Source organism: Schistocerca piceifrons, chromosome X (assembly GCF_021461385.2).
Source record: "Schistocerca piceifrons isolate TAMUIC-IGC-003096 chromosome X, iqSchPice1.1, whole genome shotgun sequence".
In the NCBI taxonomy this organism is placed as follows: Eukaryota; Metazoa; Arthropoda; class Insecta; order Orthoptera; family Acrididae; genus Schistocerca; species Schistocerca piceifrons.
In genome coordinates, this window is record NC_060149.1 from 820,515,208 (window position 1) to 820,540,941 (window position 25,734).

At 43.5% G+C, this 25,734-nt stretch overlaps 1 protein-coding gene across 1 annotated transcript in view; it reads right to left on the reverse strand.

The window, feature by feature from the left end:
- The window catches only part of LOC124721174 (dystrophin-like), a 949,029-nt gene that overhangs the window by 839,447 nt on the left and 83,848 nt on the right, over positions 1-25,734 (reverse strand). The gene's annotated exons all lie outside the window — the stretch shown is intronic.

Consider the following 25,734-nt stretch of genomic DNA (forward strand, 5'->3'; position numbering starts at 1 on the left):
CAAACAGAGAATGACGCGAGTATCACATTAGAGCTGGCAATCTGAGGTACAGAATATCAGAATCCATTATTGTTTGACCGCTGTTAACAAAAACAATCAACACTTTTGTGCCGTAGAAAGATATATAGGATGAATATAAAAAATTTTCTAGTTTTCTCCAGCCAGCGCCGAGCCAAGCCAAGACGCGCTCTAGCACAGCGTTGCAACTAGAGTGATAGATAGGCAGGAGAGCTGATAATGCAATATTGTGACACCCACAGAAGGCCACTGTCACACATTTATTCAGCGAGATGTCATCAGTATGACGTCACTTGAATGGAATGTGATGTCTTTCTGACAGCACTACTAGATGCTGTAACAACATGCAAATCTTACACTAGAACGCTCTTCAGCCCACTGAAATTGCAGAAAGCACCAAGCTGCGGAACTAAATGCAAAACCTGAGGCTCTGAGGCGCAGTGAAGACTTCTAACAAACTCATAAAACCAGGCCACATTCTGTCATCCTCACTGAGCTGCGTCATCATTGCCTCTGACAGACAGCTTCAAATAGCCAGGTACACAAGCCCGTCTATATTACCAGCGCAGTGAGCGAGCTTCAAGGCAGGACTTGTGATGTGCTGAGTACCATTCGCCAGATGACTACTATCTTCGAGACTGCTGCCAGCCTGGTCTGCTGCACATAGTCATTGTGAGCTGCCAGCCCCTCTTCTGTTGATGTGAAGACTTGGAGCCTTCTACCACTCGCTCTCTGGGGTACTTGACACACTACTACAATGTTGCTGTACTGGGAAGGCGAGATTTGCATCCCTGAGTTGACGCTGGCGTCCACGATCTTTCCGTGGTGGAGAGGTCGCGATGTAACTTCGTACCACCATCTCCATCCAGCACAGAGTTGCCAGAATTTTACTGGGGCACTAACTTAGGAACCCACAAGTCTGTCATAGTAAAAATGAGAGGTGGCATGCCTTTACGATGCACACGGTGATTTGCCCCCTCTCATATTTATATCTTACTCTGTCTAATTCGATTTGGGGAAGTATAGCCAAGTATGGTCATTAAAAGGCTAGTATTGAGAACTCAGAAGATATGAATATTTTCCTCTCTAATTGCATGCGGGGAAAAGTTGCTATTCCTTCACACGCGGACTTCCCACGCAGCGTCTCTCGTCACCCAGGTAGTCCGGCGACAGGCGGGTTCTGTTGATCTTGAAAGGGTTATGCCGACGAGTGTGAGGGAGTCGAGTGGATGCTATCCAGACGCCGACATTGTGATAAGAACGGGGGCGACACGCCCACAGGGGCCTGAAGGAGAGGCTGGGGTTAGAGATTCCGTTACTTCGCAGAAACATAATGAAAACACCTTCTGACAGGCTACCAGCGAGGCCTGGGAATGACTTGTGTTCCCAGGCAGTCTTGGCTGGCAAATTCCCGCGTTTTCTGCAAAATCATAACTGTGATTGGCTTGCTCAGGTGGTAGTTCTGTGTCGTAGCAAAATCGGCGCAGAAATTGGCGCCAAGTATCTCCATTAGTGGAATAGTAGCGCTTCGGTAATGAAGTGGAATTTTCCGCCAGTTTGCGAGTTGCTGATTGGCACGTTTAACCACAGTCACTGTCGTGGGGGCGGTAACGTTCTGTGTTCGGCTTGTATGGGTTTTCTTGGAAGGGTCGAGTCTCGCCTTTCGGTCGGAGTAGGTTACAAGACTGAGCTCTCGCTGCTCTGGACAACCTGCCTTCCGTTGGCTGTCTAATATACTTTCATTTAATTGTAACTGTTTGACGAAGTTGCTGAAGTTTCGACTTCAACGTAACTTTCAGAGCACAGTTGGCAATTGAGCGTTTTTTGTACAAGCGACCTATGTTGTCCGTCTTGAGCAGTTTTGCCTAAAGTTGACTGTATCGGAGTTACTGTGTAACTTCGCTTGTTAAAATCAATCACTGTACCATCAGTGATTGTGTGGCGAGCCTTCTTCGTCTCCCTCAGAGGAGCATTTGTATTGATAGGAAGTCTTTAGTCTGGAACGGGACCAGGATAATTTGTTTCGGGCTATACTCGCGACATTATCATCACCACGACGGGACGTCGAAGCACGCAGCCATCGCGTCCGGTACGCCAGATCGTGTCCTTGCAGTTAAGAAGACAGCTTGGTAATGTATGTCCGCAGCACCAGCAGATTAGGGAATTTTTCTATATGATAATCAGAGCTCAGCAGAGCGCGCCTGTTCGTCCTTTCTAACGTGGTTCTGTTTTGGGTGTTCATTGTCTGAGTTCTCATTACTGTAGCAGCAATTAATGTTGGGTTGGCTGGGTGTTTCTCTTAAGATATGAGTTGCAAGGAATTGGCTCCACATACCACTTGGTCATAAATGTCACAAGCTAGTTTATGGACAACTTCACCTTCACAGGATTTACTTGAGTATCCAATCTGACGTATTGTAAATGTTTATTATTTTGGGTTTAGTCATAATAAATCAAATTGTTATTTTGGACAGAACTTTCATTCAGTAGATCGGTAGAGCAACCCTTTCATTTCTCAGTACGTTAATGAAACTTTCCTTTATTTAACTTATTTATCAAATTAAATTATTGCAGGTGCCAAACTCTTTTCTACTCCACTTGCAGGGTCGATTACAGTCAGTTCGCGTTTCTTCTTAATCCACGTACAACAAAAGTCGGAGTGAGAAAATGGGGGGCTTAGAGCATCATTTCCATATGAAGATTCTAGAAGAATTTAGTGTTAAATACACTGCTAGCCCCGGCACCTCGCAAAAAGCGTCGTCGAGCTTTTGGGCGTCATCGTGGCACAAGCAGTGCCTGCTGCGAGCTACCCTGCACAACGCTGCTGTTGCTGCAGTGACCTTACCGAATGTGTCGAGAGAGGGCCGAGCTAGACGCATCATCGCTTACAGTCCTGAGTGCTGCGTACGCCACCCTCCTCATTGCTGCCGTGTAGATGATGATTCAGGTGTAAAATCGAAGCCAACTGTGTAATTAGCTAATGCTGTCACGTCAGCACACACGGCACCTAACGGGCCTTCATAGTGCTCGATGCTTCATCATGATACATCCGTAAGCATCATAGCCCGCTGACACTCATAACACCCATGTTAGACAGAAACGAGAAAGGAACAAAAGAGGTTCTAGTTTAAGAAAGAAGATTTCAGTTTTTTAGCTCTATAGGCAATTCTCTGGAATTTATGGTTGCAAACCCATGTTCACGAAAAGCCTAAACCCCTCTGTGTAATTTCCAACTTTAAAATTTATATGTTGAAGGAAATCGGCCTTCAGTCATGACCATTAATTTATTTTGCACTATGTATTTCGAAGCCTGTGGCTTCAGCACCCAATGCTGGTTAATGCAATCAGATACACTACTGGCCATTAAAATTGCTACACCACGAAGATGACGTGCTACAGACGCGAAATTTAATCGATAGGAAGAATATGCTGTGATATGCAAATGATTAGCTTTTCACAACATTCACACAAGGTTGGCGCCAATGGCGACACCTACAACGTGCTGAACTGAGGAAAGTTTCCAACCGATTTCTCATACACAAACAGCAGTTGGCCTGTGTTGCCTGGTGAAACGTTGTTGTGATGCCTCGTATAAGGAGGAGAAATGGGTCCCATCACGTTTCCGACTTTGATAAAGGTCGAATTGTAGGCTATCGCGATTGCGGTTTATCGTATCGCGACATTGCTGCTCGCGTTGGTCGAGATCCAATGACTGTTAGCAGAATATGGAACCGGTGGGTTCAGGAGGTTAATACGGAACGCCGTGCTGGATCCCAACTGCCTCGTATCACTAGCAGTCGAGATGACAGGCATGTTATCCGCATGGCTGTAACGGATCGTGCAGCCACGTCTCGATCCCTGAGTCAACAGATGGGGACGTTTGCAGGACAACAACCATCTGCACGAACAGTTCGACGGCGTTTGCAGCAGGACTATCAGCTCGGTGATCATGGCTGCGGTTACCCTTGACGCTGCATCACAGATAGGAGCGCCTGCGATGGTGTACTCAACGACGAACCTGAGTGCACGACTGGCAAAACGTCATTTTTTCGGATGAATCCAGGTTCTGTTTACAGCATCATAATGGTCGCATCCGTGTTTGGCGTCATCGCGGTGAACGCACATTGGAAGCGTGTATTCGTCACCGCCATACTGGCGTATCACCCGACGTGATGGTATGGGGTGCCATTGGTTACACGTCTCTGTCATCTCTTGTGCGCATTGACGGCACATTGAACAGTGGACGTTACAGTTCAGAGGTGTTACGACCCGTGGCTCTACCCTTCATTCGATCCCTGCGAAACCTTACATTTCAGCAGGATAATGCACGACCGCATGTTGCAGGTCCTGTACGGGCCTTTCTGGATACAGAAAATAGTCGACTGCTGCCCTGGCCAGCACACTCTCCAGATCTCTCACCAATTGAAAACGTCTGGTCAACGGTGGCCGAGCAACTGGCTTGTCACAATAGGCCAGTCACTACTCTTGATGAACTGTGGTATCGTATTGAAGCTGCATGGGCAGCTGTACCTGTACACGCCATCCACGCTCTGTTTGACTCAATGCCCAGGCGTATCAAGGCCGTTATTACGGCCAGAGGTGGTTGTTCTGGGTACTGATTTCTCAGGATCTATGCATCCAAATTGCGTAAAAATGTAACCACATGTCAGTTCTAGTATAATATATTTGTCCAATGAATACCCGTTATCATCTGCATTTCTTCTTGGTGTAGCAGTTTTAATGGCCAGTAGTGTATTTATTCTGGGAAAGAACAAGTTGTTCATTTCTCAAAGAAGTATTGCAGTAGATTACACACGCAGTGTGTCTATATTACTTACATCATTGTATAGAAATAAATTTCGTATGACATTTTTAGGGTTTCATTGTAGGTGACATTCTTTTTGCTCTATCACTTGTGAACCTAGTCAACATGCATTCCATACTGACATTTAAAAACAAAAAGTGGAAGAAAGGTTAAGGCGTAAAGTCTCGTCAGTGGCGACGCTATAAGAGATGGAGCACGAGCTTGGATAAGACAAGAATGGCGAAGGGAATCAGCCCTGTCCTTTTCCAAGGAAACTATACCAGCATTCACCTTAGTTGATTTTCCGAAACTACTGAAAACCTAATCTGGATGATCCGAGGTAGAGCGTGGGGCGATAGGGTTCACCCAGTCGTCCCAAACAAGAGTTGAAAGGCGGCGAGTACTGAAGGCGTACCAGCTTTAATTTCTGAATAATTCAAATCATGCTGCGCACATTTAATGCACTATTATCGAGACAGAAAGACACTATGATAGCTATGACGTTTAATGAAGTGGATTGACAATGACTGTGTACTGCTTGCCTCAGTATCTAGTTGTACTGGCTAATTACAGATTACGGGCCTTTCGTTCTGTTGACTAAAATCTTGTAACCTGTTTGTGTGGCCACTGTTGGAGGAGTGACATCTGCTTGGAGATTTTCCACAGGACTGCCTGAATGGGCTGGAAGGCGGAAGAGGCAGTCTGCAGGTACAATGGCGTGGATCGTGTGGGTGTCAGTCGACACTTTCACGTCATCTGGGTGGCTTGTGGAAGGCCCGTGCCCGCCAGGGCGTTGCCCAGCGACGGTAGTGTCCTGCTGTTAATGTACTATGGTGTGGATAGTGGTAGTGGTGCGTTAAGTTCCTGTGGGATCAAACTGCTGAGGTCATCGGTCCCTAGGCTTCTCTCTCTCTCTCTCTCTCTCTCTCTCTCTCTCTCTATTCGTTTAGTCGGTTCCGACTCTTTGTGACCCCATGAACCAAATCACGCCACTTTTTCCTGTCTTGCACTTCACTTTCTCCCGTAGACCTTCCAGGTTGCAACCCATTGCTTCTGTGATGCCATCGATCCATTCCATCCTCTGACGTCCTCTTCTTCTCGTTCCTTCAATCTTCCCCAGCATTAAGGTTTTTTTCCAGCGAGGCATGCCTTCGCATTGTGTGTCAAAAGTAGGTCAGCTTTTGTTTTAACATTAGACTTTCCAGGGAGAAATCTGGTTTTATTTGCTCCAATATTGATATGTTGGTTCTCTTTGCAGTCCATGGAACTCTAAGAAGTTTCCTCCAACACCACAGTTCGAAGGAGTCAATTCTTCGCCGTTCAGCCTTTCTAATGGTCCAGGTCTCACATCCCTAGGCTTACACGCTACTTAATCTGACTTAAACTAACTTACGCTAAGGGCAACACACACACCCATGTCAGAGGGAGGACTCGAACTTCCGACGGAGGAAGCGCGCGAACTATGACAAGGCTATTAAGACTGCGCGGCTACCACGCGCCGCTTTTGTCCGGCGCCCTGGAAATCGTTCCCTGTCAGGAGTAAACGTTTTTGAAATCTGCAGGTATTAGGGGCTGGCTTCCAGAGGACCTTTTTTAAGAGAATCCTATTTGTTAGGATTGTAAAAGGTTTCTTTTCAGAGTCTGCAATACCCCTGCCCTGCTAGGTACCCGACAGCGTGTGGTCAGAACAGCCGGTGTATTATTTGAGATGTTTAGGTTCCCACAAAAGCGACTTCGCATACATGCTGAAAATAAGCGCCATGACTGAGAATCAGATGGTACTGTCAGAAGATGTACCGGGACTGTCAGTAGTTTTCGGCTTTAAGCCACTCTGATGGGGGGGAGGGGGGGGGGTGATTTTTGCCCATCTCACGGAGGGAAACTCTGCGCCGGTATTTGATTATGTGACTGGTATGGTGAAACCCTGACAAGTGCAACTGATAGTGAGAATTTTCTGAGGTGCTCCACGTGAAGAAGTTTCCGGAGAGGGTGATTTCGAGAGAGAGTTTGGGACATTTGGTCCAGGGAAGGTGTAGAGTGAAGATCGAAGCACTTGCCCTGGGGCGGTGATCGAGGCAGAGTCCAAGGTTCGAGTCTGTGCATAGGCACGCTGGTCGCTGACGTGCAGATTTGCAGCACCGGCCATGGGGTTTTCACACGATGGGCAGCTGTCTGTGGTAAGCGTCTTTACAGCTCCGGCATATTAGGAATTTACCGAGGTGCTTTACACCTTCTGTGACATGTTCTTTCGACCCACTGCAGTAGTTGCTCAATTAATGCAAGTAGCACAGTCTTACAGCTTAGTGGTTCAGAATCGCTGCCACTTAACATACAATCAGTCAGATAGCGTTAATGTTGGTACTCAAAGAGTAAGGCGTCGTGTAGAGGATTCTACCCTTTGCCGCCTATTTTGTCAACCGATCAGTACTTAGGTGAATGTGATTTATAGTTGTTTTCTGTATATCCACACTTTATTATTGTAGTTCAATGTGACAATGTCACAATGAATAAACTTTCTCATTTCAATAGATAATGTACCTTGTTCACTTCATAATTTTGGTCTCTTTCTGCGATGTCATTTATTGTTTCATTACAAATTTGCCAACTTAACGCTCACTATTAGGGCCACACGTTATGAACACACATTTAGATAGCCCCTCACGTACATATTACTGTAGTGTATCTTAAGGGTAGGTTTGTGTCAGGTGTCATTCCGGTGCAGAAATTAATCACAGGTAATTCCCACATTACCATACTACCGTGGCATTTTGTGGAGTCTGATGCCTTAGCCATTGTGCGACCTGTGTTCGAGTTTGGAAAGAACTCAAAAAAATTATTGCAGGCAAACTAAAGACATCACAATATCTGATTCAAGAAATGTCAGATTGACCGCTGGGACTAAAAATTGGGGGCGCCTGGCAAAAATATTCCACCGACTTCCTTAGAGTAATTGTGATTTAACTTAGCGTAACACCAATCACTTTTACTCTTTTTGGGAGTATTTCTAGTTGCTCTATCGAGTCCAGTTTTCTCTCATTGTTTACTTTGTGCACAAAGTGAGGATGCTTCTTACAGCGAGCAGTCATCGAGAAAGCATCCAATCAATGTTTTCTAGTTGCCATCATCAGGACGTACGGATGAAACAGTAGCGACACGGTACGAGAACCTACACTTGCTGAGGGCCATAAAGTTTCAATATTGCAATGGCTAAACTGTTCACCGTGTGACAGAACTAGCTAGAACCAGGACTGCGAGACGAGGTGTTGGATTGGCGCGGCACGCACAAGGCCTGTACGTGCGACACTGCAAATGTTTATGGGCGTGATGAACGGCAGACCGTGTCCTGCATACGATCAACGGAAGCGGGTGAATTTCAGCGCGACTGTTTGCTACAATAAGGCCGAGTCATAATACGAGTCTACACGCAGTGACAGCTACTAAGCATACGCCACAGCACGAAGCAGCCTGGTTACTGATGTTTCGACAACGTGGATGTGTATACAGCGTGCAACTTAACTACCTTTACAGACTCTGAAGACAGGTTCCTTACCTAATAAAAGTGAACTTTAAACTACTGAGTATGTGCTCATAGCTCTTAAGTTATACATTTTAGATCCCAAGCTTACTAGACTTTTTTTCTTGTTTTGCCGTAAGAAACTTGTCATCAAAATCTGTAAAGGTAATTACGACTCTCAAAGACAGTTGAAGGTGCACATCCAGACAAGTTCGTAGTGATCTAGAGTGAGGACAGCGGTGTAATATCTTGTAGTCCTGTACTAGGGTTTGAATATACTCGAGGCAAGTTAGTCAATTTCCAGAATGTTTTTCTCACCAACCAGTTACATCGCGTATTGGTATTTATGGGCAGACAGCATTTTCTGCACTTTCTGATCTAGAGACTACTTTAAATTGGCCTCTGAGAGGAGGACAGTGGACTGGGAGCTGCGAGGTTGGCAGGAAAATATACGGAGTCATGGAAAATCATTTTCACAGTGATCACCAGAGACATGAATTTATCAAATCAAGGCGGAATTTTTCCACTGAGCCTGTATTTCTGTAGACCTCTTCTTAGGCTTTATCGTATGTCTAGCTCTAACAAGATGCCACGCGTGGAAAGTGGCCGCATATTCACACGATGTACTACGGAATATCTGTCGAACTATCAAAAACACAACAACTTTTAAACCAAGTCTACCAGTAGCACTTCCCGTGAACTCACTGCCACTTCCATGCGTATGCTGCCTTGTTCGAGCTAAACACTTGATTTTGGGGGGGGGGGGAGGGGGGGGGGGAGGGGGAGGAGGCGGATGGAGCGTGATCGAGACTCTGTGTGTAACGAAGTACTCTAAAACTGATTTCATGTTTGTTCCTTCTACTCATACGAAATAACCTGGCACGCATTATTAAAAGGAACAGGGGACTAAGACCATGATGTAACGTCCCCAAGAGCCCGCATCTCGTGGTCGTGCGGTAGCGTTCTCGCTTCCCACGCCCAGGTTCCCGGGTTCGATTCCCGGCGGGGTCAGTGATTTTCTCTGCCTCGTGATGGCTGGGTGTTGTGTGATGTCCTTAGGTTAGTTAGGTTTAAGTAGTTCTAAGTTCTAGGGGACTGATGACCTAAGATGTTAAGTCCCATAGTGCTCAGAGCCATTTGAACCATAACGTCCCCAAGACATTCTAGTCAGATGGATAGGGCAAGGGTGAGGTGGGAAAGTGGTCTTGTCTTTTCACGGGAAATATCCTTGCATTCACCTGAAGTTGTTTAGGGAAAATACAGGAAACATGGTTCAAATGGCTCTGAGCACTATGCGACTTAACTTCTGAGATCATCAGTCGCCTAGAACTTAGAACTAATTAAACCTAACTAACCTAAGGACATCACACACATCAATGCCCGAGGCAGGATTCGAACCTGCGACCGTAGCGGTCGCTCGGTTCCAGACGGTAGCGCCTAGAACCGCACGGCCACTCCGGCCGGCTAGGGAACATAGAATGTTATGGGCGTGCAATGCCTTATCCGCTCAGCTACTTCCCAAAGTTGTATTTTGAAAGTGCTTTGTACATGGTACATGCTCATGATCATGTGTTGCTATTTCTGAGAGTTATGGGGGTTATGAGATAAGCCTATGTAGTGGTGGTCGTAACTACCGCATGTGAGCGACATGTTTGGCATACAAATAATTATGGACTCAAGAAATCAAAGTACATTTTTAATGATTATCTTCAGATTACTGTAAAGCGGTACTGGCCTTTACAAATACATTTTTACTGATTAATGTCTTTTCCAAGAAGAAAGACCTCAACCATAAAAATTTACGTATGCTGTACAATGAAACGGAGTGCTGTCTGTGGTAACCCGTTTACATGTGTTATCTGTTCTTTTGGACATGTTCGAAAGAACACAATATACGAGCCTTGAGGAAACTCACTCACGCAAACCCCCCCCCTTCCCCACTCTCTCTCTCTCTCTCTCTCTCTCTCTCTCTCTCTCTCTCTCTCACTCACTCACTCACTCACACACACAGTGCAATTACCACATTTGTGAAAGATCACTAATCATTACTTCGTGGTGGTGGTGGTGTGCATGAAAGTTGTGATATACAGTGTAGATGTAATTTTCACTCAAATATTGCATCTCGTTGTTCGACAATAGAGTTGACCTTACTCGTGTATTTTAACATAAAGAAACTATTATATTTCTGTCACTGTTGTATTTCATAATACGAAAAATCTCACGTGCGACTGTGAAACCACCACTGTTCCAACAACTTAATATTTAACTGAGCAGTCAGTGGTTCATATTTGTCAATACAGATTTTTAGTCAGAGGACAGGGAGTAAGGGGCATCCCTCGCCTCAATATTACAGACATCACATTCTGGTGACAAGTCCTTAATCCACTTCACTTTCTCCAAGCCCTTCACGAGAATAGGTGTGTCGGCTGAAGTAACCGAGCATATACCATTCAGCGCTGTATCAAATGACACGCCAGCTGACTCCATACTGTGCTGGTGTAATTCTCCACTAAACCTTTTGCAAAACTTTCATCCAATTCATAGTACGGCGTTCACAGCTGCAGAATGAAATCACCAGAAGCAATCACGCTACTTCGAACGACATCCCAAAATCCGAAATGCAATTTCCTTTGTAACAAATCTATTATCTGTAGTGTAGAATCCTTGCCAGTCAAAGAGAACGTCGTACAGGATTCTGCTCGCGGCTTGTATACAGCTTAACGATGTGCCTGTAATCGAGAAATGAGTTGTCAGTGTAATCCTTGGCAGTCAAAGAGATTCAAGAAGAAGAACATTGCAGTCAGCTGTCTCACGCTGCAAAAAGCTTTCTTCCTAATCATAGTAAGTTTTTGTTTGCGGCCTTAACTTCAGTAAAATGTCTGACACATCACTGCTCAATTACTATTAACTTTCAGGCTCTAACTAGGAATCATAATGCTGACGCCAGCGATTATGACCAGAATCCATAGCGACCTTCTACTCTAGTGGTAGTTGTGATAGTAGTCTAGAACTGGATGTAGTAGTATTGCGTACGAGTTTCCTTTACAAATTCAACGCACTTGTCCAGAATTCTTGCAACAAAACTAAGCCTCCCTTTCGCCTCCCCAACTACTAATTCCACGAGTTCTTTCCATTTCATACGGTTTCTTAGTACCATAGCTAAATATTTCAACGTTGCAATGAGCTGCTGAACTTTCATGATAATACTTGTATCTAATCCAGTCGTATTCTTTCTCGTCATTATGTTCGTGTTGTGTGAGATACAAGTTTGTATAAAGCACTAACTTCTCACACCTCCTTACCGCGACGCAGAATGAGAAGTGTATATGGTATTCGACAGTTCGAGATTTAAGCGTTTTTTATTTAAATTTCTCATGTTTGGAAAGTACAGTGTGTTTACGAGTTTATAACATTAGACATTACAGCTTTCACAGTCTTATTTTACGGTTTTGGGAGACAGCGAGCCGGCACTGGTTACCAGCTACTTCATTGTTTATTCAGCGCAAAAGTTTTCGTAACTATAGTCGCGAGGTCAGCGAACTTGCCTTCTAAGGCATCTGAACAAGAGGATTTTAAGTCCCTAACAGTGGCGAGAATCCAGCTTCAAGTCCTTTCGTTCTTACGGTAACGATGTTGTGTGGCATGCGGATGTTCTCCGTATGATGTAGTGAATTGATGCGCTACTCGCTTAGAACGTTGAAGTAATTCTGCTGTGACACACGCTGTACAAGTACGATAGTCAGGACGATAGGAAAGCCGTAAAGGCAAGCTGAGGAAGATCCCCTCAGCCCCGACAAGAACCGCTCGCCGTCAGGCAGAGGATTTTATGACAAGAGAAAGGCTCACCGTTACTGCGGCACAAAGGGAACTCCGTCACTCGCTAGAAAAACCTCCGCCGCTTTCTAATCACCTGGCCCGGCAAAACCTCAGCCGCGACACGGACCATCGTTACCGTCGTCCTGTTTGAGTTTTATGTTGCTGCAGTACTCTAGACGGCACACATTCCGACTTCTGCTTAGTTGCCAAAAATTAGTTTCTGCAATTTTTCAAAAAAACAAAATTATGTTAAATTTCGAGAGGACGTTTTGTGCACACCAAGATTCACAGCAACTTATCTACTCGCCTGACCTCCGCGGGAGGGTACGACAGGTCCCAGGAACTAAATATGGCTTTGCCAGAGCCAGAGGTAAAAGTTTTTATTTTACTCTCATCGATATTTTTCAACACTGTAATTTATGGAGAGCTGTTAGGGTGCAACTACAGATCTCCAGCTCTATACCGCCTCGGATCCCACTCCTAATATTTCCACGGTATTTCATGGATTAATACAACTGGGCACTATTGATACTGATTGACAGAATAGCTCTGAGTCTCCCTTGGGGCTGCCTGCATATCCCGTGTTTCACAGTCGTATTGTGCAATGTGGGTGTACATCTCCGTCTATCCTCCATAAACTACGGTGTACTGAACTAGTTCCCCACCCTCCCCCCTCGTCCCTACCACTTTTAAATAACATTAGTGAATGGTACGTGAGAAGGGAGATTGTCGCTAACCCTCTGTATAAGCTCGAACAACTCAAATTTTACCCACATGATTATTATGCGTGCTCTATACCCCGAGAAGTAAAGTGTTTCTTTAGAACGCCATTTTCAGAGCAAAGGTCTATTCTTACGTAACGCAACGCCGTGACAAAACATTCTAGAATTTATTTTCAATTATGGCAGTACCACAATCGTCGACGAGATGGAGCAGCACGGAGCGTCAGTATCACCGATTATCTGGAAGAAAGTTTTGGCGTTGACAGGATGGAGGCGTCCTCTCCTAGCATTGCAAGTTTACTTGTTCTCCCTGCCCTAGCTTCTGGCAAAGCACTGGGTTGTGTGTTTTTTCTCCGTATTCCCACTTTATTCCTAGCTTTTTACTGTAACTTGGAGGTTACATGAGAACTTGTATTTCTCGTACCTGTACACCCAGAAAGAGAAAGAACACCAGAAAACAAAATTATTTAGGTTTTACAATATATGGACGAAGAAAAAGACCACAGTGTATATAAATAATAAAATAAATAGAAATCGTACCAAGAATTTTTTATGAAAGTCGGTACAACAATGCAGAAGTATGTTACACTGAGGACAAATGTTTTTTTTTTACGTTATTTCGCTACGACAAAGAAACAAAGATAAAAGGATAAAGCAGAAGGACGATATGTATTTTTTTCTAGAAATAATTGTTTTTTTGTATGTGTGTTTCTTCTGGGTAAGTAATGTGTTTGGTCAAATGTTTGAGTGGAAAGCAGAACAAGACTGCTTAGAAATTACACAACGGATTTTTTTCCAAATTTTCGTAACCAAATGAAGAGTGCGAAACGCACAAATGGTACATCAAACTGAGCAGCGTGAGATATAGTTTTTTAAAATAATATTTAATTCCTTGGAAGTAATAAATGTGATTAAGAAAAAGTGAGTGATCTGAGGGAAAATTGAAATATTTCACGAACAGCTGCTGCTAGCTATGTAAATGAAGTGTAAAATACTTCGTCTCTAGAAGGCTCAGCTATTCAGCGCATAAAAAGAAGCATTGTAGAATAAACGTTAAAAAACTGAACCTAACTTGAAAATAAAAAGAACTGAAAAAACGGTGAATTGATTTGACTGAAGTAAGAAATAAAATACATCAGGGACATATCTGACGCGCCTTTGATTGATGCTCTAAATCATGCACATTTCAAGATCACATATCAACTGACTGCACGGTCTACATTATCCACGAGACAAATACCCTCCAGTACTATTTAAAATTGATTGATGCTCTAAATCATGCACATTCAAGATCACATATCAACTGACTGCACGGTCTACATTATCCACGAGACAAATACCCTCCAGTACTATTTAAAATTCTAAGTTAAAACACTGACCTTTAAATTCTCAATCAGTGACTCATTTGCTACAAATGATTTCGAGCATCATTCAAAATGCACGTAAAATGTTTCTCTAATCTATCATATACCTTATTTTAGACAAAACATTTCTGAAAAGATGTGACCGCTATCGTTCCAAAATTTTTTTAAAATTATTAATATGTTTCTACGAACACTTTCTAGGCTATCGGTTCCCAGGTGCGTGCAGGAATCACCATACGACCACTGACAAGAACCTCCTTCATAATTATCTCTTTGGCCATTTATACAGTGACAAAATTTCAGAAGTTTTTCAGGAACATTTTCTGTGTAGTTTGGTGTAAGAGACAAGTCCTTGTAGGTTTCCGGAAGTATGTGGCATCAGACGTCTACGCACAGGTCACAGAATTCCGGTAAATTACGGACCGGTTGTTTGTGGACGTGTAGTTGGCGCCACGTAACATCTGAAATGTGTACTGTCAGTTTCGCATATGACTATTCTGGTGGATCCGGTATCAACTTGAGTTCACTGTCGCGCCCTGAACTTAGTGTAGTGCGGCCGCAAGGCTGTACCCTTACGCCTCCGTAACAGGTTTGAGGTGCTGCCCACTGCTGCAAGTACTTCTGAACCAGCAAGGGCGGCCTCGCCTGTTGCGGCAGTGGCCGGTCTTCCTGAGAGGTCCGGACAAGTGCAGAGGGTGGGATTGCTTGTCATTGGGAGCTCCAATGTTGGGCGGGTGATGGAGCCCCTTAGTGATATGGCAGCTAAGGACGGGAAGAAAGTCAGTGTGCACTCCGTGGGCATACCAGGGGGAGTCATCCAAGATGTGGAAAGGGTCCTTCCCGATGCCACGAAGGGTATAGGGTGCAGCCAACTGCAGGTGGTGGCTAATGTCAGCACTAATGATGTGTGTCGCTATGGACAGGAAGAGATTTTCTCTGGTTTCCGGCGGCTATCTGAGTTGGTGAAGGCTGCCAGTCTTGCTAGCGAGGTGGCAGAATCCACTATCTGCAGCATCGTCGACAGGACCGATTGCGGACCTTTCGTACAGAGCCGAGTGGAGGGTCTGAATCAGAAACTTAGACGGTTCTGCGACCGTGTAGGCTGCAGATTCCTCGACTTGCGCATAGGGTGGTGGGGTTTAGGGTTCCGCTAAATAGGTCAGGTGTCCACTACACACAGGAGGCGGCTAAAGGGGTAGAAGGGGCTGTGTGGCATGGACTGGGCGTTTTTTTTAGGTTAGACAGTCGGGAAGGATCAAAAAGGGCTCCAGTCTCAAAGGGTACAGGGCAAAGAAACGACGAGAATCGACCAAGCAACAGTTGGTATTGTAATTGTAAATTGTCGTAGCTGTGTTGGAAAAATACCAGAGCTTCAAGCTCTGATAGAAAGCACCGAAGCTGAAATCGTTATGGTAACAGAAAGCTGGCTAAAATCGGAGATAAATTCTGCCGAAATTTTTACGGAGGCGCAACTCGTGATCAGAAAGTATAGATTAAATAAAGTAGGTGGTGGTGTGTTTGTGTCTGTTGGCAGTAGTTTACCTTATAGTGAAGTTGAAATAGATACTTCCTGAGAATTACTATGGGTAGAGGCTATACTCAACAGCCGTACCAAAATAATAACTGGCTCCTTCTGCCGACCCCCCGACTCAGAGGATATAATAGCTGAACGCATCAAAGAACCCTTGAATCTCATTACAATTAAGTACCCCACTCATACAGTTATGCCGGCCGCGGTGGTCTAGCGGTTCTAGGCGCGCAGCCCGAAAACGCGAGGCTGCTACGGTCGCAGGTTCGAATCCTGCCTTGGGCATGGATGTGTGTGATGTCCTTAGGTTAGTTAGGTTTAAGTAGTTCTAAGTTCTAGGGGACTGATGACCACAGATGTTAAGTCCCATAGTGCTCAGAGCCATTTGAACCATTTTTCATACAGTTATAATTAGTGGGGACTTCAATCTACCCTGGAGTTGTTGGCGAAAATACATGTTCAAAGCCGGTGGTTGACAGAAAACATGTTCCGAAATTGTACTAAATGCTTTCTCTGTGAATGACTTTGAACTATTAATTCATGAGCCCACACGAATTGTAAATGTTTGCGAAAACACACTTGGCCTCTTAGTCACAAGCCACAAATAATCCTGACCTAATAGAGAGCGTCATGACGGATACAGGGATTAGCGAACACAAGGTCATTGTAGCGAGGCTCAAAACCATATCAACCAAAACCACTAAAAATAAACGCAAAATATATCTATTTAAAACAGCAGATAAAATTTCGCTCGATGCCTTCCTACGAGAGAGAGTCTCATTCCTTCCAAGCTATTTATGTAAGTATTGACCAGATATGGCTCAAATTCAAGGATACAGTATCGACAGCAATAGATAGATTCATACCGCATAAGCTAATAAGAGACGAGACTGATCGCCCATGGTACACAAAACACGTCAGAAAACTGTTGCAGCAGCAACGAAAAAAGCATGCCAAATTCAGAAGAACGCAAAATCCCCAAGACTGGCTAAGTTTCACGTAAGCTCGAAATTTAGTGCGGACGTCAATGCAAGATGCTTTTAATAGTTTCCACACTGAAATATTGTCTCAAAATATGGTAGAAAACGCAGAGAGATTCTGGTCGTATGTAAAGTACACTAGTGGCAAAAAAAAGTCAATACCGTCACTGTGCGACAGCGATGGAAATGTTACCGATGACGGTGCCACTAAAGAGGAGTTATTAAATACAGTTTTCCGTAAATCCTTCACGAAAGAAGATGAAGTAAATATTCCAGAATTCGAAACCAAAACAGCTGTTAGCATGAGTGACATAAAAGTAGATATCTTAGGTGTTGCGAAACAAATCACTTAAGAAAGGCAGGTCTTCCGGTCCAGATGGTATACCAATCAGGTTCCTCTCAGAGTATGCAGACACAATAGCACCTTTCTTAGCAATCATATACAACTGCTCACTTGACGAAAGGTCTGTTCCTAAAGACAGGAAAGTAGCACAGGTCACACCAATATTCAAGAAAGGAAATACGAGTAACCCATTGAAATACAGACCCATATCACTGACCTCAATTTGCAGTACGATTTTGGAGCATATACTGTACTCGACCATCATGAATCACCCTGAAGAAAATGACTTATTGATACATGACCAACATGGGTTTAGAAAATATCGTTCTTGTGCAGCACAGTTAGCTCTTTATTCCCATGAAGTAATGACTGGTGTCGACATGGGATCTCAGATCGATTCCATATTCCTAGATTTCCAGAAGGCTTTTGATACCGTTCCTCACAAGCGACTATTAAACAAATTGCGTGCATATGGAGTATCGTCTCAGTTGTGTGACTGGATTCGTGATTTCCTCTCAGAGAAGTCACAGTACGTAGTGATAGACGGTAAATCATCGAGTAGAACAGAAGTGATACCTGGCGTTCCGCAAGGTAGTGTCATAGGCCCTCTGCTGTTCCTGATTTATATAAATTATTTGGGTGATAATCTGAGCAGCCCCCTTAGACTGTTTGCAGATGACGTTGTAATTTGCCGTCTAGTAAAATCATCAGACGATCAATTCCAATTACAAGATGATCTAGAGAGAATTTCTGTATGGTGCGAAAAGTGGCAATTAGCACCAAACAAAGAAAAGTGCGAGGTCATCCACATGGGTACTAAAAGAAATCCGATAAATTTTGGGTATTCGATAAATCGCACAAATCTAAGGGCTGCCAATTCGACTAAATACCTATGAATTACAATTACGAACAACTTAAATTGGAAAGACCACATAGATAATATTGTGGGGAAGGCGAGACAAAGTCTGCGCTTTATTGGCAGAATACTTAGAAGATGAGACAAACCCACTAAAGAGACAGCCTACATTACACTTGTCCGTCCATTGCTGGAATATTGCTGCGCAGTATGGGATCCTTACCAGGTAGAATTGACGGAGGACATCGAAAACGTGCAAAGGAGGGCAGCTCGATTCGTGTTATCGCGCAATAGGGGTGAGAGAGTCACTGATATGATACACGAGTTGGGGTGGCAGCACTGAAACAATGGCGGTTTTCTTTGCGGCGAGATCTATTTACGAAATTTCAATCACCAACTTTCTCTTCCGAAAGCGTAAATATTTTGTTGGCACCCACCTACGTAATTAGAAATGATCATCATAATAAAATAAGAGAAATCAGAGCTCGAACGGAAAGATTTAGGTGTTCCTTTTTCCCACACGCAATTCAAGAGTGGAATGGTAGAGAAGTAGTATGAAAATGGTTCGATGAACCTCTGCCAGGCACTTAAGTGTGAATTGCAGAGTAACCATGTAGATGTAGCTGTAGATTCCAGTCTTCCGATACCGACAGCTATGCTGCTGGAACATGCAATCACCTCTGGGCTACACACCAAGCGAGTGGCAGTGCAGGTGGTCCGTAATAATGGTCACGTAGTTAACAGCTGCCCTGGTGCTTCAGTTAATACTACAGATCCCATGGAAGCCCATATGAATGTCCTTCACAGTAGGAAACTACTCCACCGGTCTGCTTCATTGGTACCGTGTATGTTCGAAGCACCCGTTCGGCTGGGTTACAGCGTATCAGACACGACCTCACCAGGAGACAAATATCTCCGGATCCATGGTTCAATCTCGATGATGTCGTGCCCACTGCGATCGTAACAGATATCGTTGTGTCAACATGGGAAGACAGAGGTCGTCTGCTGCGAGGTCCCGTCTTCAGCATCGAGTGCCGAACGGTGTGCTGCGTATCACTTGTGCCTGCACCAGCTCTGTACTCTGTGGTTAGATCAGACGCAGTTCGCCACGCAACTCTAATTTATAGAGCTGGGAAACATCCGACTAGGGATGGGGAGATGATATCGACATATCAAAATATCCATATTGCTTCAAAGTACTATCGACATATATCGGCATTATTTAAATTATCGATATGTCGATTAATCGGTATTAGATACTGAATATAGGACGTGATATTTTTATCGTCTGTCTTGTTTCATAGGCACAATAGTTCTCATCAGCAGATCTCTTGCCCGTTCCAACTACTACCAGTTTTGCATCTTACAGAGGGCTTAATTTTATTTTATATTCAGTAGTACAAATGAGCACCAGATTTGAATATGAATGCATCTATACCACGTATTCACGGAAACTTGTTACTTATGTATGTCATTTCTACTATTGCAAATGATAAGTACAACGTGCAAAATGCACACATTTGGTGACAGCACTGTTTGATAATGGTGGAAATTATTACTCCCAGCTCCCAACTAACAGACAGACTGTGAGCTTCTCTTACCCCCTGACTGCTTGGATCAACAAAAGATAGACGCTCTGTAAAAATAACGTACACTTGGCACAAAAATCACATACATTACTGCACTGGTATTTAATGGAAAATAGACTCCGTTGTCTGAAATGTTTGGTCGTCATTTCACACCTGTTTTGTCAGAAATTGCTCAAAAATACTTAATATGCCAAGCCTGTTTTGTTTCTTCCAAAAGAGTAGCTTCCTTAGTAAACTCGGTTGTGCTAGATAACAGAAGCAGTCTGACAGGGGAACATATTAATCACAGAGTTCTGTTAGGGTCTATCGGTGATGATTATTGATTTCATTAATTTTTTTTTGTAAAGAAGTGATTTTATAGTACACTGCGTGTCTTTTATTGGATATAATAAAGTATTTGTCAATTTTTAAAGTTTGTTAATCGTTTCTGTGACTTCGATCAATTTTTTTAAATTCCTGTAAATATTGAAAATATGAACAGATATACCGAAATAGGGGAATTTATGTCTCGATAAAATTGATATCTTTCATAGATATCGATACAGTATATATATATATATATATATATATATATAGATATTTTTAGGAATTTTCCCATCCCCACGTCCGACTTCCACGTTCTGTAATGAGGCGTGGGCGTCCAAACCAGTGTCACCTACTCGTGGATTCACCATCCTACAAGCACTTTCTGGAGATGCTCAGGACATTAGCATGCTAACAGCCGACCAGCTCTGCTCGTTCCCATGCACCGAGCGATAACAATCTTTCTTTTGTCACGGTTATATCATTGGATTTCCCTCCTTTGCAGCCCTTACGGTCACTAGAATGATTACCCGTTCGCCTGTGTTTGGCTTACATAGTTAGCTTACATCGTTACGTGCCCACTGCGCCACAAAGATGCATTCAATCTGGCTGTGGTCGGTGGTCATAACATTTTGGTTAATGGGTGTATACAAATGTCCTTCTACACCTGCATCCACACTTCACAAGCGTCGCTTTGACATACTGTTAATAAATGTGGATGCAGTTATTACATACGGACACCAAAGAAAGTTCCTTTTAGGAAAATTTTGCTTCTTGGCACCATGTTGTGTGACTAGTTACGGTCAACAATACGGTGTGTGGTTTGAAAGTAGGTGAATCAGCCCAAACCGGTAACCACGGCAGCAATAAACTGCATATTGTATATTCATGTAACGGAGACGAACGAAAAAAAAATTTATCAAATTTTGCTCAATATTATACAGTTGCGAACCTACCATTCCCTAGCAGCATGCCTTGAATCAGCAAAAATGGCTTTATTCCGAATTCCTTGTCAGCTTTATAATTGGCATCTTTGATGATGAACAGATGAAAGTCAAAACTTAACTTGAGTCTTAATTGCCAATTTTATATTGTTCAGAACAATTTTTGCATTATTTTTTGTAGAAATAATTGAGTTCGGCGGTTAGTTGCTGTTAAAATATTTATGATAGCTTCTGATACACGTAAATATTACGCATTGTTATTTTCAGAACTCTCGTTCTTCCATTTATTGTGTGTGGGGGACAACGTTATTTAACCCCATAGCATTTTATTTTGATCGTTTCTATAGTGGAAATTTCATCAAGTACGGTATTACATTTATGTATCACTCTGTGCAGATATGAATGTAAAGATCGAACGTTGTAATTAATGATTCGAGAGTAAATGGGAAAATGGCTTGGAACTGATTAATGTTAACAGCGAGCTTTTTTTAACGTCTGTGAAATATGTGACATGCTGAAGGGCTGGTGGTACTTTATTCTCACTTAAGAATTGTCCTTAATTTACGTACATATCCTTAGATTAAATAGCCCAAACCTGCAGGGGATCGACGGTTAATGCAGGGACTGGCAAATAATTTTGAATGTAAATATATGTAACACATGGTGCATAAATAAGTGATCCTTTACTACTTTACTACATTATTTGAAATAAATTACTGGAAAGAGTAAGAACCGAAAGACACCTACAAGTAGCCGTCTGAGGCGATCTAGAGTAGAATGGCCACGTAAAAATAGTTGTACGAAAAGCAAATGTCACGCGGGAATTCAGTGAAAGAATTTGAAGGAAATTAAATTCATCATTGGAGGAAACTGCTTACAAAAGACTCGTTCGACTGTTTCCATAGTGTTGCTCGTTAGTCTGAGACCATTATCACTTTAATTGAAGTGATAGACCCCACAACGAATAGATGTTTCGTCACGGGTTTGTTCAGTGAGCGTGCGATCTTTAAAGAGATGCTCAGTAAACTCCAGTGGCAAACGTTGCACCAAAAGAGAAGAGATTTACTGTTGAAAATAAGAGAGAACATTCCTTCAACATGAAACGACCGAAATGAGAAAATAAACGTTATCATCACTCAGGGATTAGGCCTTAGGCCTGTCCCGACTGCTACCTACAAGACAGTACGAGGAGCGATCTATGATCGTGGGCATGTGACCAGCGCGATTCCAATCCCTGCAGCCGTTGTTGCCAGTAGATGAATCCTGATGATGCCACTGATTCTTTATTCAAGCAGCTCATATTTGGCCTCACGAGGCTGTGGACCCCGTTCCACACCTCCGTGCCACAAAAAACTCTGAGGAGGTACCAGGAATCGAACTCGGATCCTTCCGCAGAGTAGGCAGGAAAGTAGCGTTTATGCCACATCCTGACCCACGTTTATTACGTTTTTTGTTGCTATATTTTAATGCACGGTATAGAAAGATTCTTTTACTGGGGGCAAGCAAGTAGACAGGATCAAAAAACACTCGTCGAACGACGCACCAGATTGTCACATAGTGTGAGAACGGCTGGCCGAGGTAGAGCCCTACAGTACTGGAACAGAGAGAAGCAGTGGGGATTCACCTATCACGCTGGGCGCCAAGAAGGTAAGATTTTGTTATTTATATTTACTGTTTTAATTTTAATATGCAGTACGAACCGTGCAGATGACGTTGCATGTACTGAGAAGTTGTTAATAATACTTTCAGTGTCAGTCAATTCACCAGCAAATTATAATTACAAATTTAGTTACTGTCAGTGCTTATTGATGGAAAGGGTGGACCAATCACGAGTGCGTCCTACGAAGGCAGGTGCCAAACTACTAAGATAACTCTTGACTAGTCTACGATCGGTTTCCGAAGAGGTAACAGATGAATCTGTGTATAAAACCTGATCTCGTGTAAAGACGGAACAGTTTGTTGAAAAATTGCCACGAATGACGCTCTTGTGCATGCTTGTGCTAACCTCGTGTGAATTCTAAGATCGTGTGGAGAATTTTACTGTGTCTTTTGCGGTTCTCTAGAAATGATCATCATCCGGAAAATTTGCGACTAATAATGATAGTCTGGCTCTCAGAATCTTTTCCTTGATTTTTAGCTTCTTTAAATCGAAATAAAATCCAGTGCATTCCAGTACTCCGTTATTTCAATTTTAATAACACTGAATTCTCTCCCATTTGCCACTTCCTTATGCACTGGTTACTGCATCCACATCAGAGCCTGCGGGCAGCGGAGAAGAAACCAGTTGGGACGACAGCCAAGACGAGAGGTAAGCAAGTAGTCTCCAGTTATGCTAGGGATAGTGAGCGCTAAATGTAAATGTCGTGTGACTAGGGCCTCCCGTCGGGTAGACCGTTCGCCGGGTGCAAGTCTTTCGATTTGACTGCACTTCGGCGACTTGCGCGTCGATGGGGATGAAATGGTGATGATTAGGACAACACAACACCCATTCCCTGAGCGGAGAAAACCTCCGACCCAGCCGGGAATCGAACCCGGACCCTTAGGATTGACATTCTGTCGCGTTGACCACTCAGCTACCGGGGGCGGACTAGTGAGCGCTCACATGATTTAGTAAAATCCATAGTGTGTGTTATTCCTACTACATCTTTTTCGTGGGAAGTGTTATTTCAGAAACCCACTGTGCAGTATTTGAGGGCAACAATTTGGGAATTGTACTTGGCATACCATCATTAATACTTTACACGAAGCTAACCATTCAGCTACGGAGGAGGTCAAGAAGAGAAAACATGGGTAATTATAGCTCATACAGAGGCTTATCGACAGTTGTTCCTCCCCTGCTCATTTCTAAAATGAAACAGATGTCTGGCCGAATAAAGATGTAGATGTAACAGAGGATAAAGAAGAGAAGGGAACTTCAAGCAAGGTTAAGTCATGCAGGGAGTCTGCGACCATGGCGTAAAACTGAGAGCATTTTTGTCACCGCCAAATAGGTAGCTTGACATAAATTGGATTCTTATTGTTCCCTTCGAGCGCAGTCCATCTTCAGAATGTCAAAGTAAATTTTCGTTCATGCAAAGTATGGCGTCACATGCTCAGCTGAATACTGATGGTGAGGGAGAGCACATTTAAAGCCATACTTTATAAGAGGGAAAATACTTCTTTCATTTTCCGAAGATGGACTGCGCTCGAAAGACGTCAGTATACATTTATGAAACAATAAGTGACCTATTTATTTCAAGCGACCTATTTAGCAGTGAGAGAAGTGCTCTCAATTTCAAGCGAAATGTAATGAGTTAATTACTATACTACCTGCAAATGCCTCAGGGCTACGAGGCAGAGCTGCACGATTTCCCACTTTGGACTGCCAGCGAAACGCTGACATTTATGCATATAGAAATGAGATTAACAACGGCCATCACCAAGAAATTACTGTAAAACTGTGACTAAATTGCGAGTATTCTTCTACGATCTCCAGTAAGTTTGTTCCATTGCATACTGTTTTCTGCTGTCAAATATGATAAAATGTAGGTAGTAGTAATAATAATATGAATAACAGTAATACAAAATGTTGACTCAACTCTGGACTGAAATACTTTTGTGACTCTTGATTCGAATAAATAAATAGGCATCCGTGACATTCTGAATAGAAGGAGTTGCACTAATCTAGAATCGCTCAAAGGCATCGCGAGACCCATAAACGAATGTTTGTTACAGGTTCGGAATAGCTGCAACCATGTCTCGCTCACTGAAGGCGGAGAAGCGCTGTTTACGCCAGCATCTCTGGGGATGACCGTTAAAGAGAGACGTTCACATCCACTGTGGGAAAAAGAACGACTAACGTATGCCTGAGGAAATACGAATAGGACGGAATGCTCCAGTACAATATTGTCGCATTAGGAATTGCACACAATACACTTCTCGCAGAAGAGCCGGGCTGCTTTTCAACGAGGCTTCTCAAGCATGCCTCCATCTCGCTACCTTCGTTCCGGGGCGCGCGCGCGCTTGTGTGTGTGTGTGTGTGTGTGTGTGTGTGTGTGTGTGTGTGTGTGTGAGAGAGAGAGAGAGAGAGAGAGAGAGAGAGAGAGAGAGAGAGAGAGAGAGAGAGAGAGATAAGGGAGGGATGGAAAGCTCTTGTATTGCTGTCCTTCACGTAGCCGTAGCCGGTACACCGCTATTGGGAATCACAACTGTTCCCCTAAAGCTAACACTAAACAGTGACAAGTAAACTCCTGTGAATTCCAATATTTTAAAACTGAGTGTTTCACGCAAACAATCGAATAAATAACCTACGTTTTCATTCGTCCTCAGTAATTTTGAACTGATGCTCTTTTTCCACGTCACTTGTTGTAAAGCCGGAAAAAACTCTGCAAAAAAAATTTCACACCCCGAAACTAAAAGTAAAGCATGACGATGATGTCTGTTTTACAATACTGCTATGTATGTCCTTATCTTCAAAATTTCCTGGGAGCATCATCACACTCACAGATGTATACCGCGTCCCGCCATCCTGATTTGTGTTTTCCGTGATTTTCCTTAATCGCTTCAGGCGAATGCAAAAATGTTCAAACGTAGGTGAAATCTTATGGGACTTAACTGCTAAGGTCATCAGTCCCTATGCTTACACTCTACTTAACTTAAATTATCCTAAGGACAAACACACACACCCATGCCCGAGGGAGGACTCGAACCTCCGCCTGGACCAGCCGCACAGTCCATGACTGCAGCGCCTTACATCAGGCAAATGCCGTGAAGGTAATTTGATACAGCACGACCGAATTTCCTTCTCCATCCTTCCCTAATACGATGGGATCGGTGACCTCGCTGTCTGGTCCCCTTCCCCAAATCAACCAATAAACCAATGTATAGTTCCATGTCTCCTGACGGCTAGTCTTCTATCTAGAAACAAAACCACATCATTGTGAAATGAGATCAGCTACGTGCAAGAATCACAGC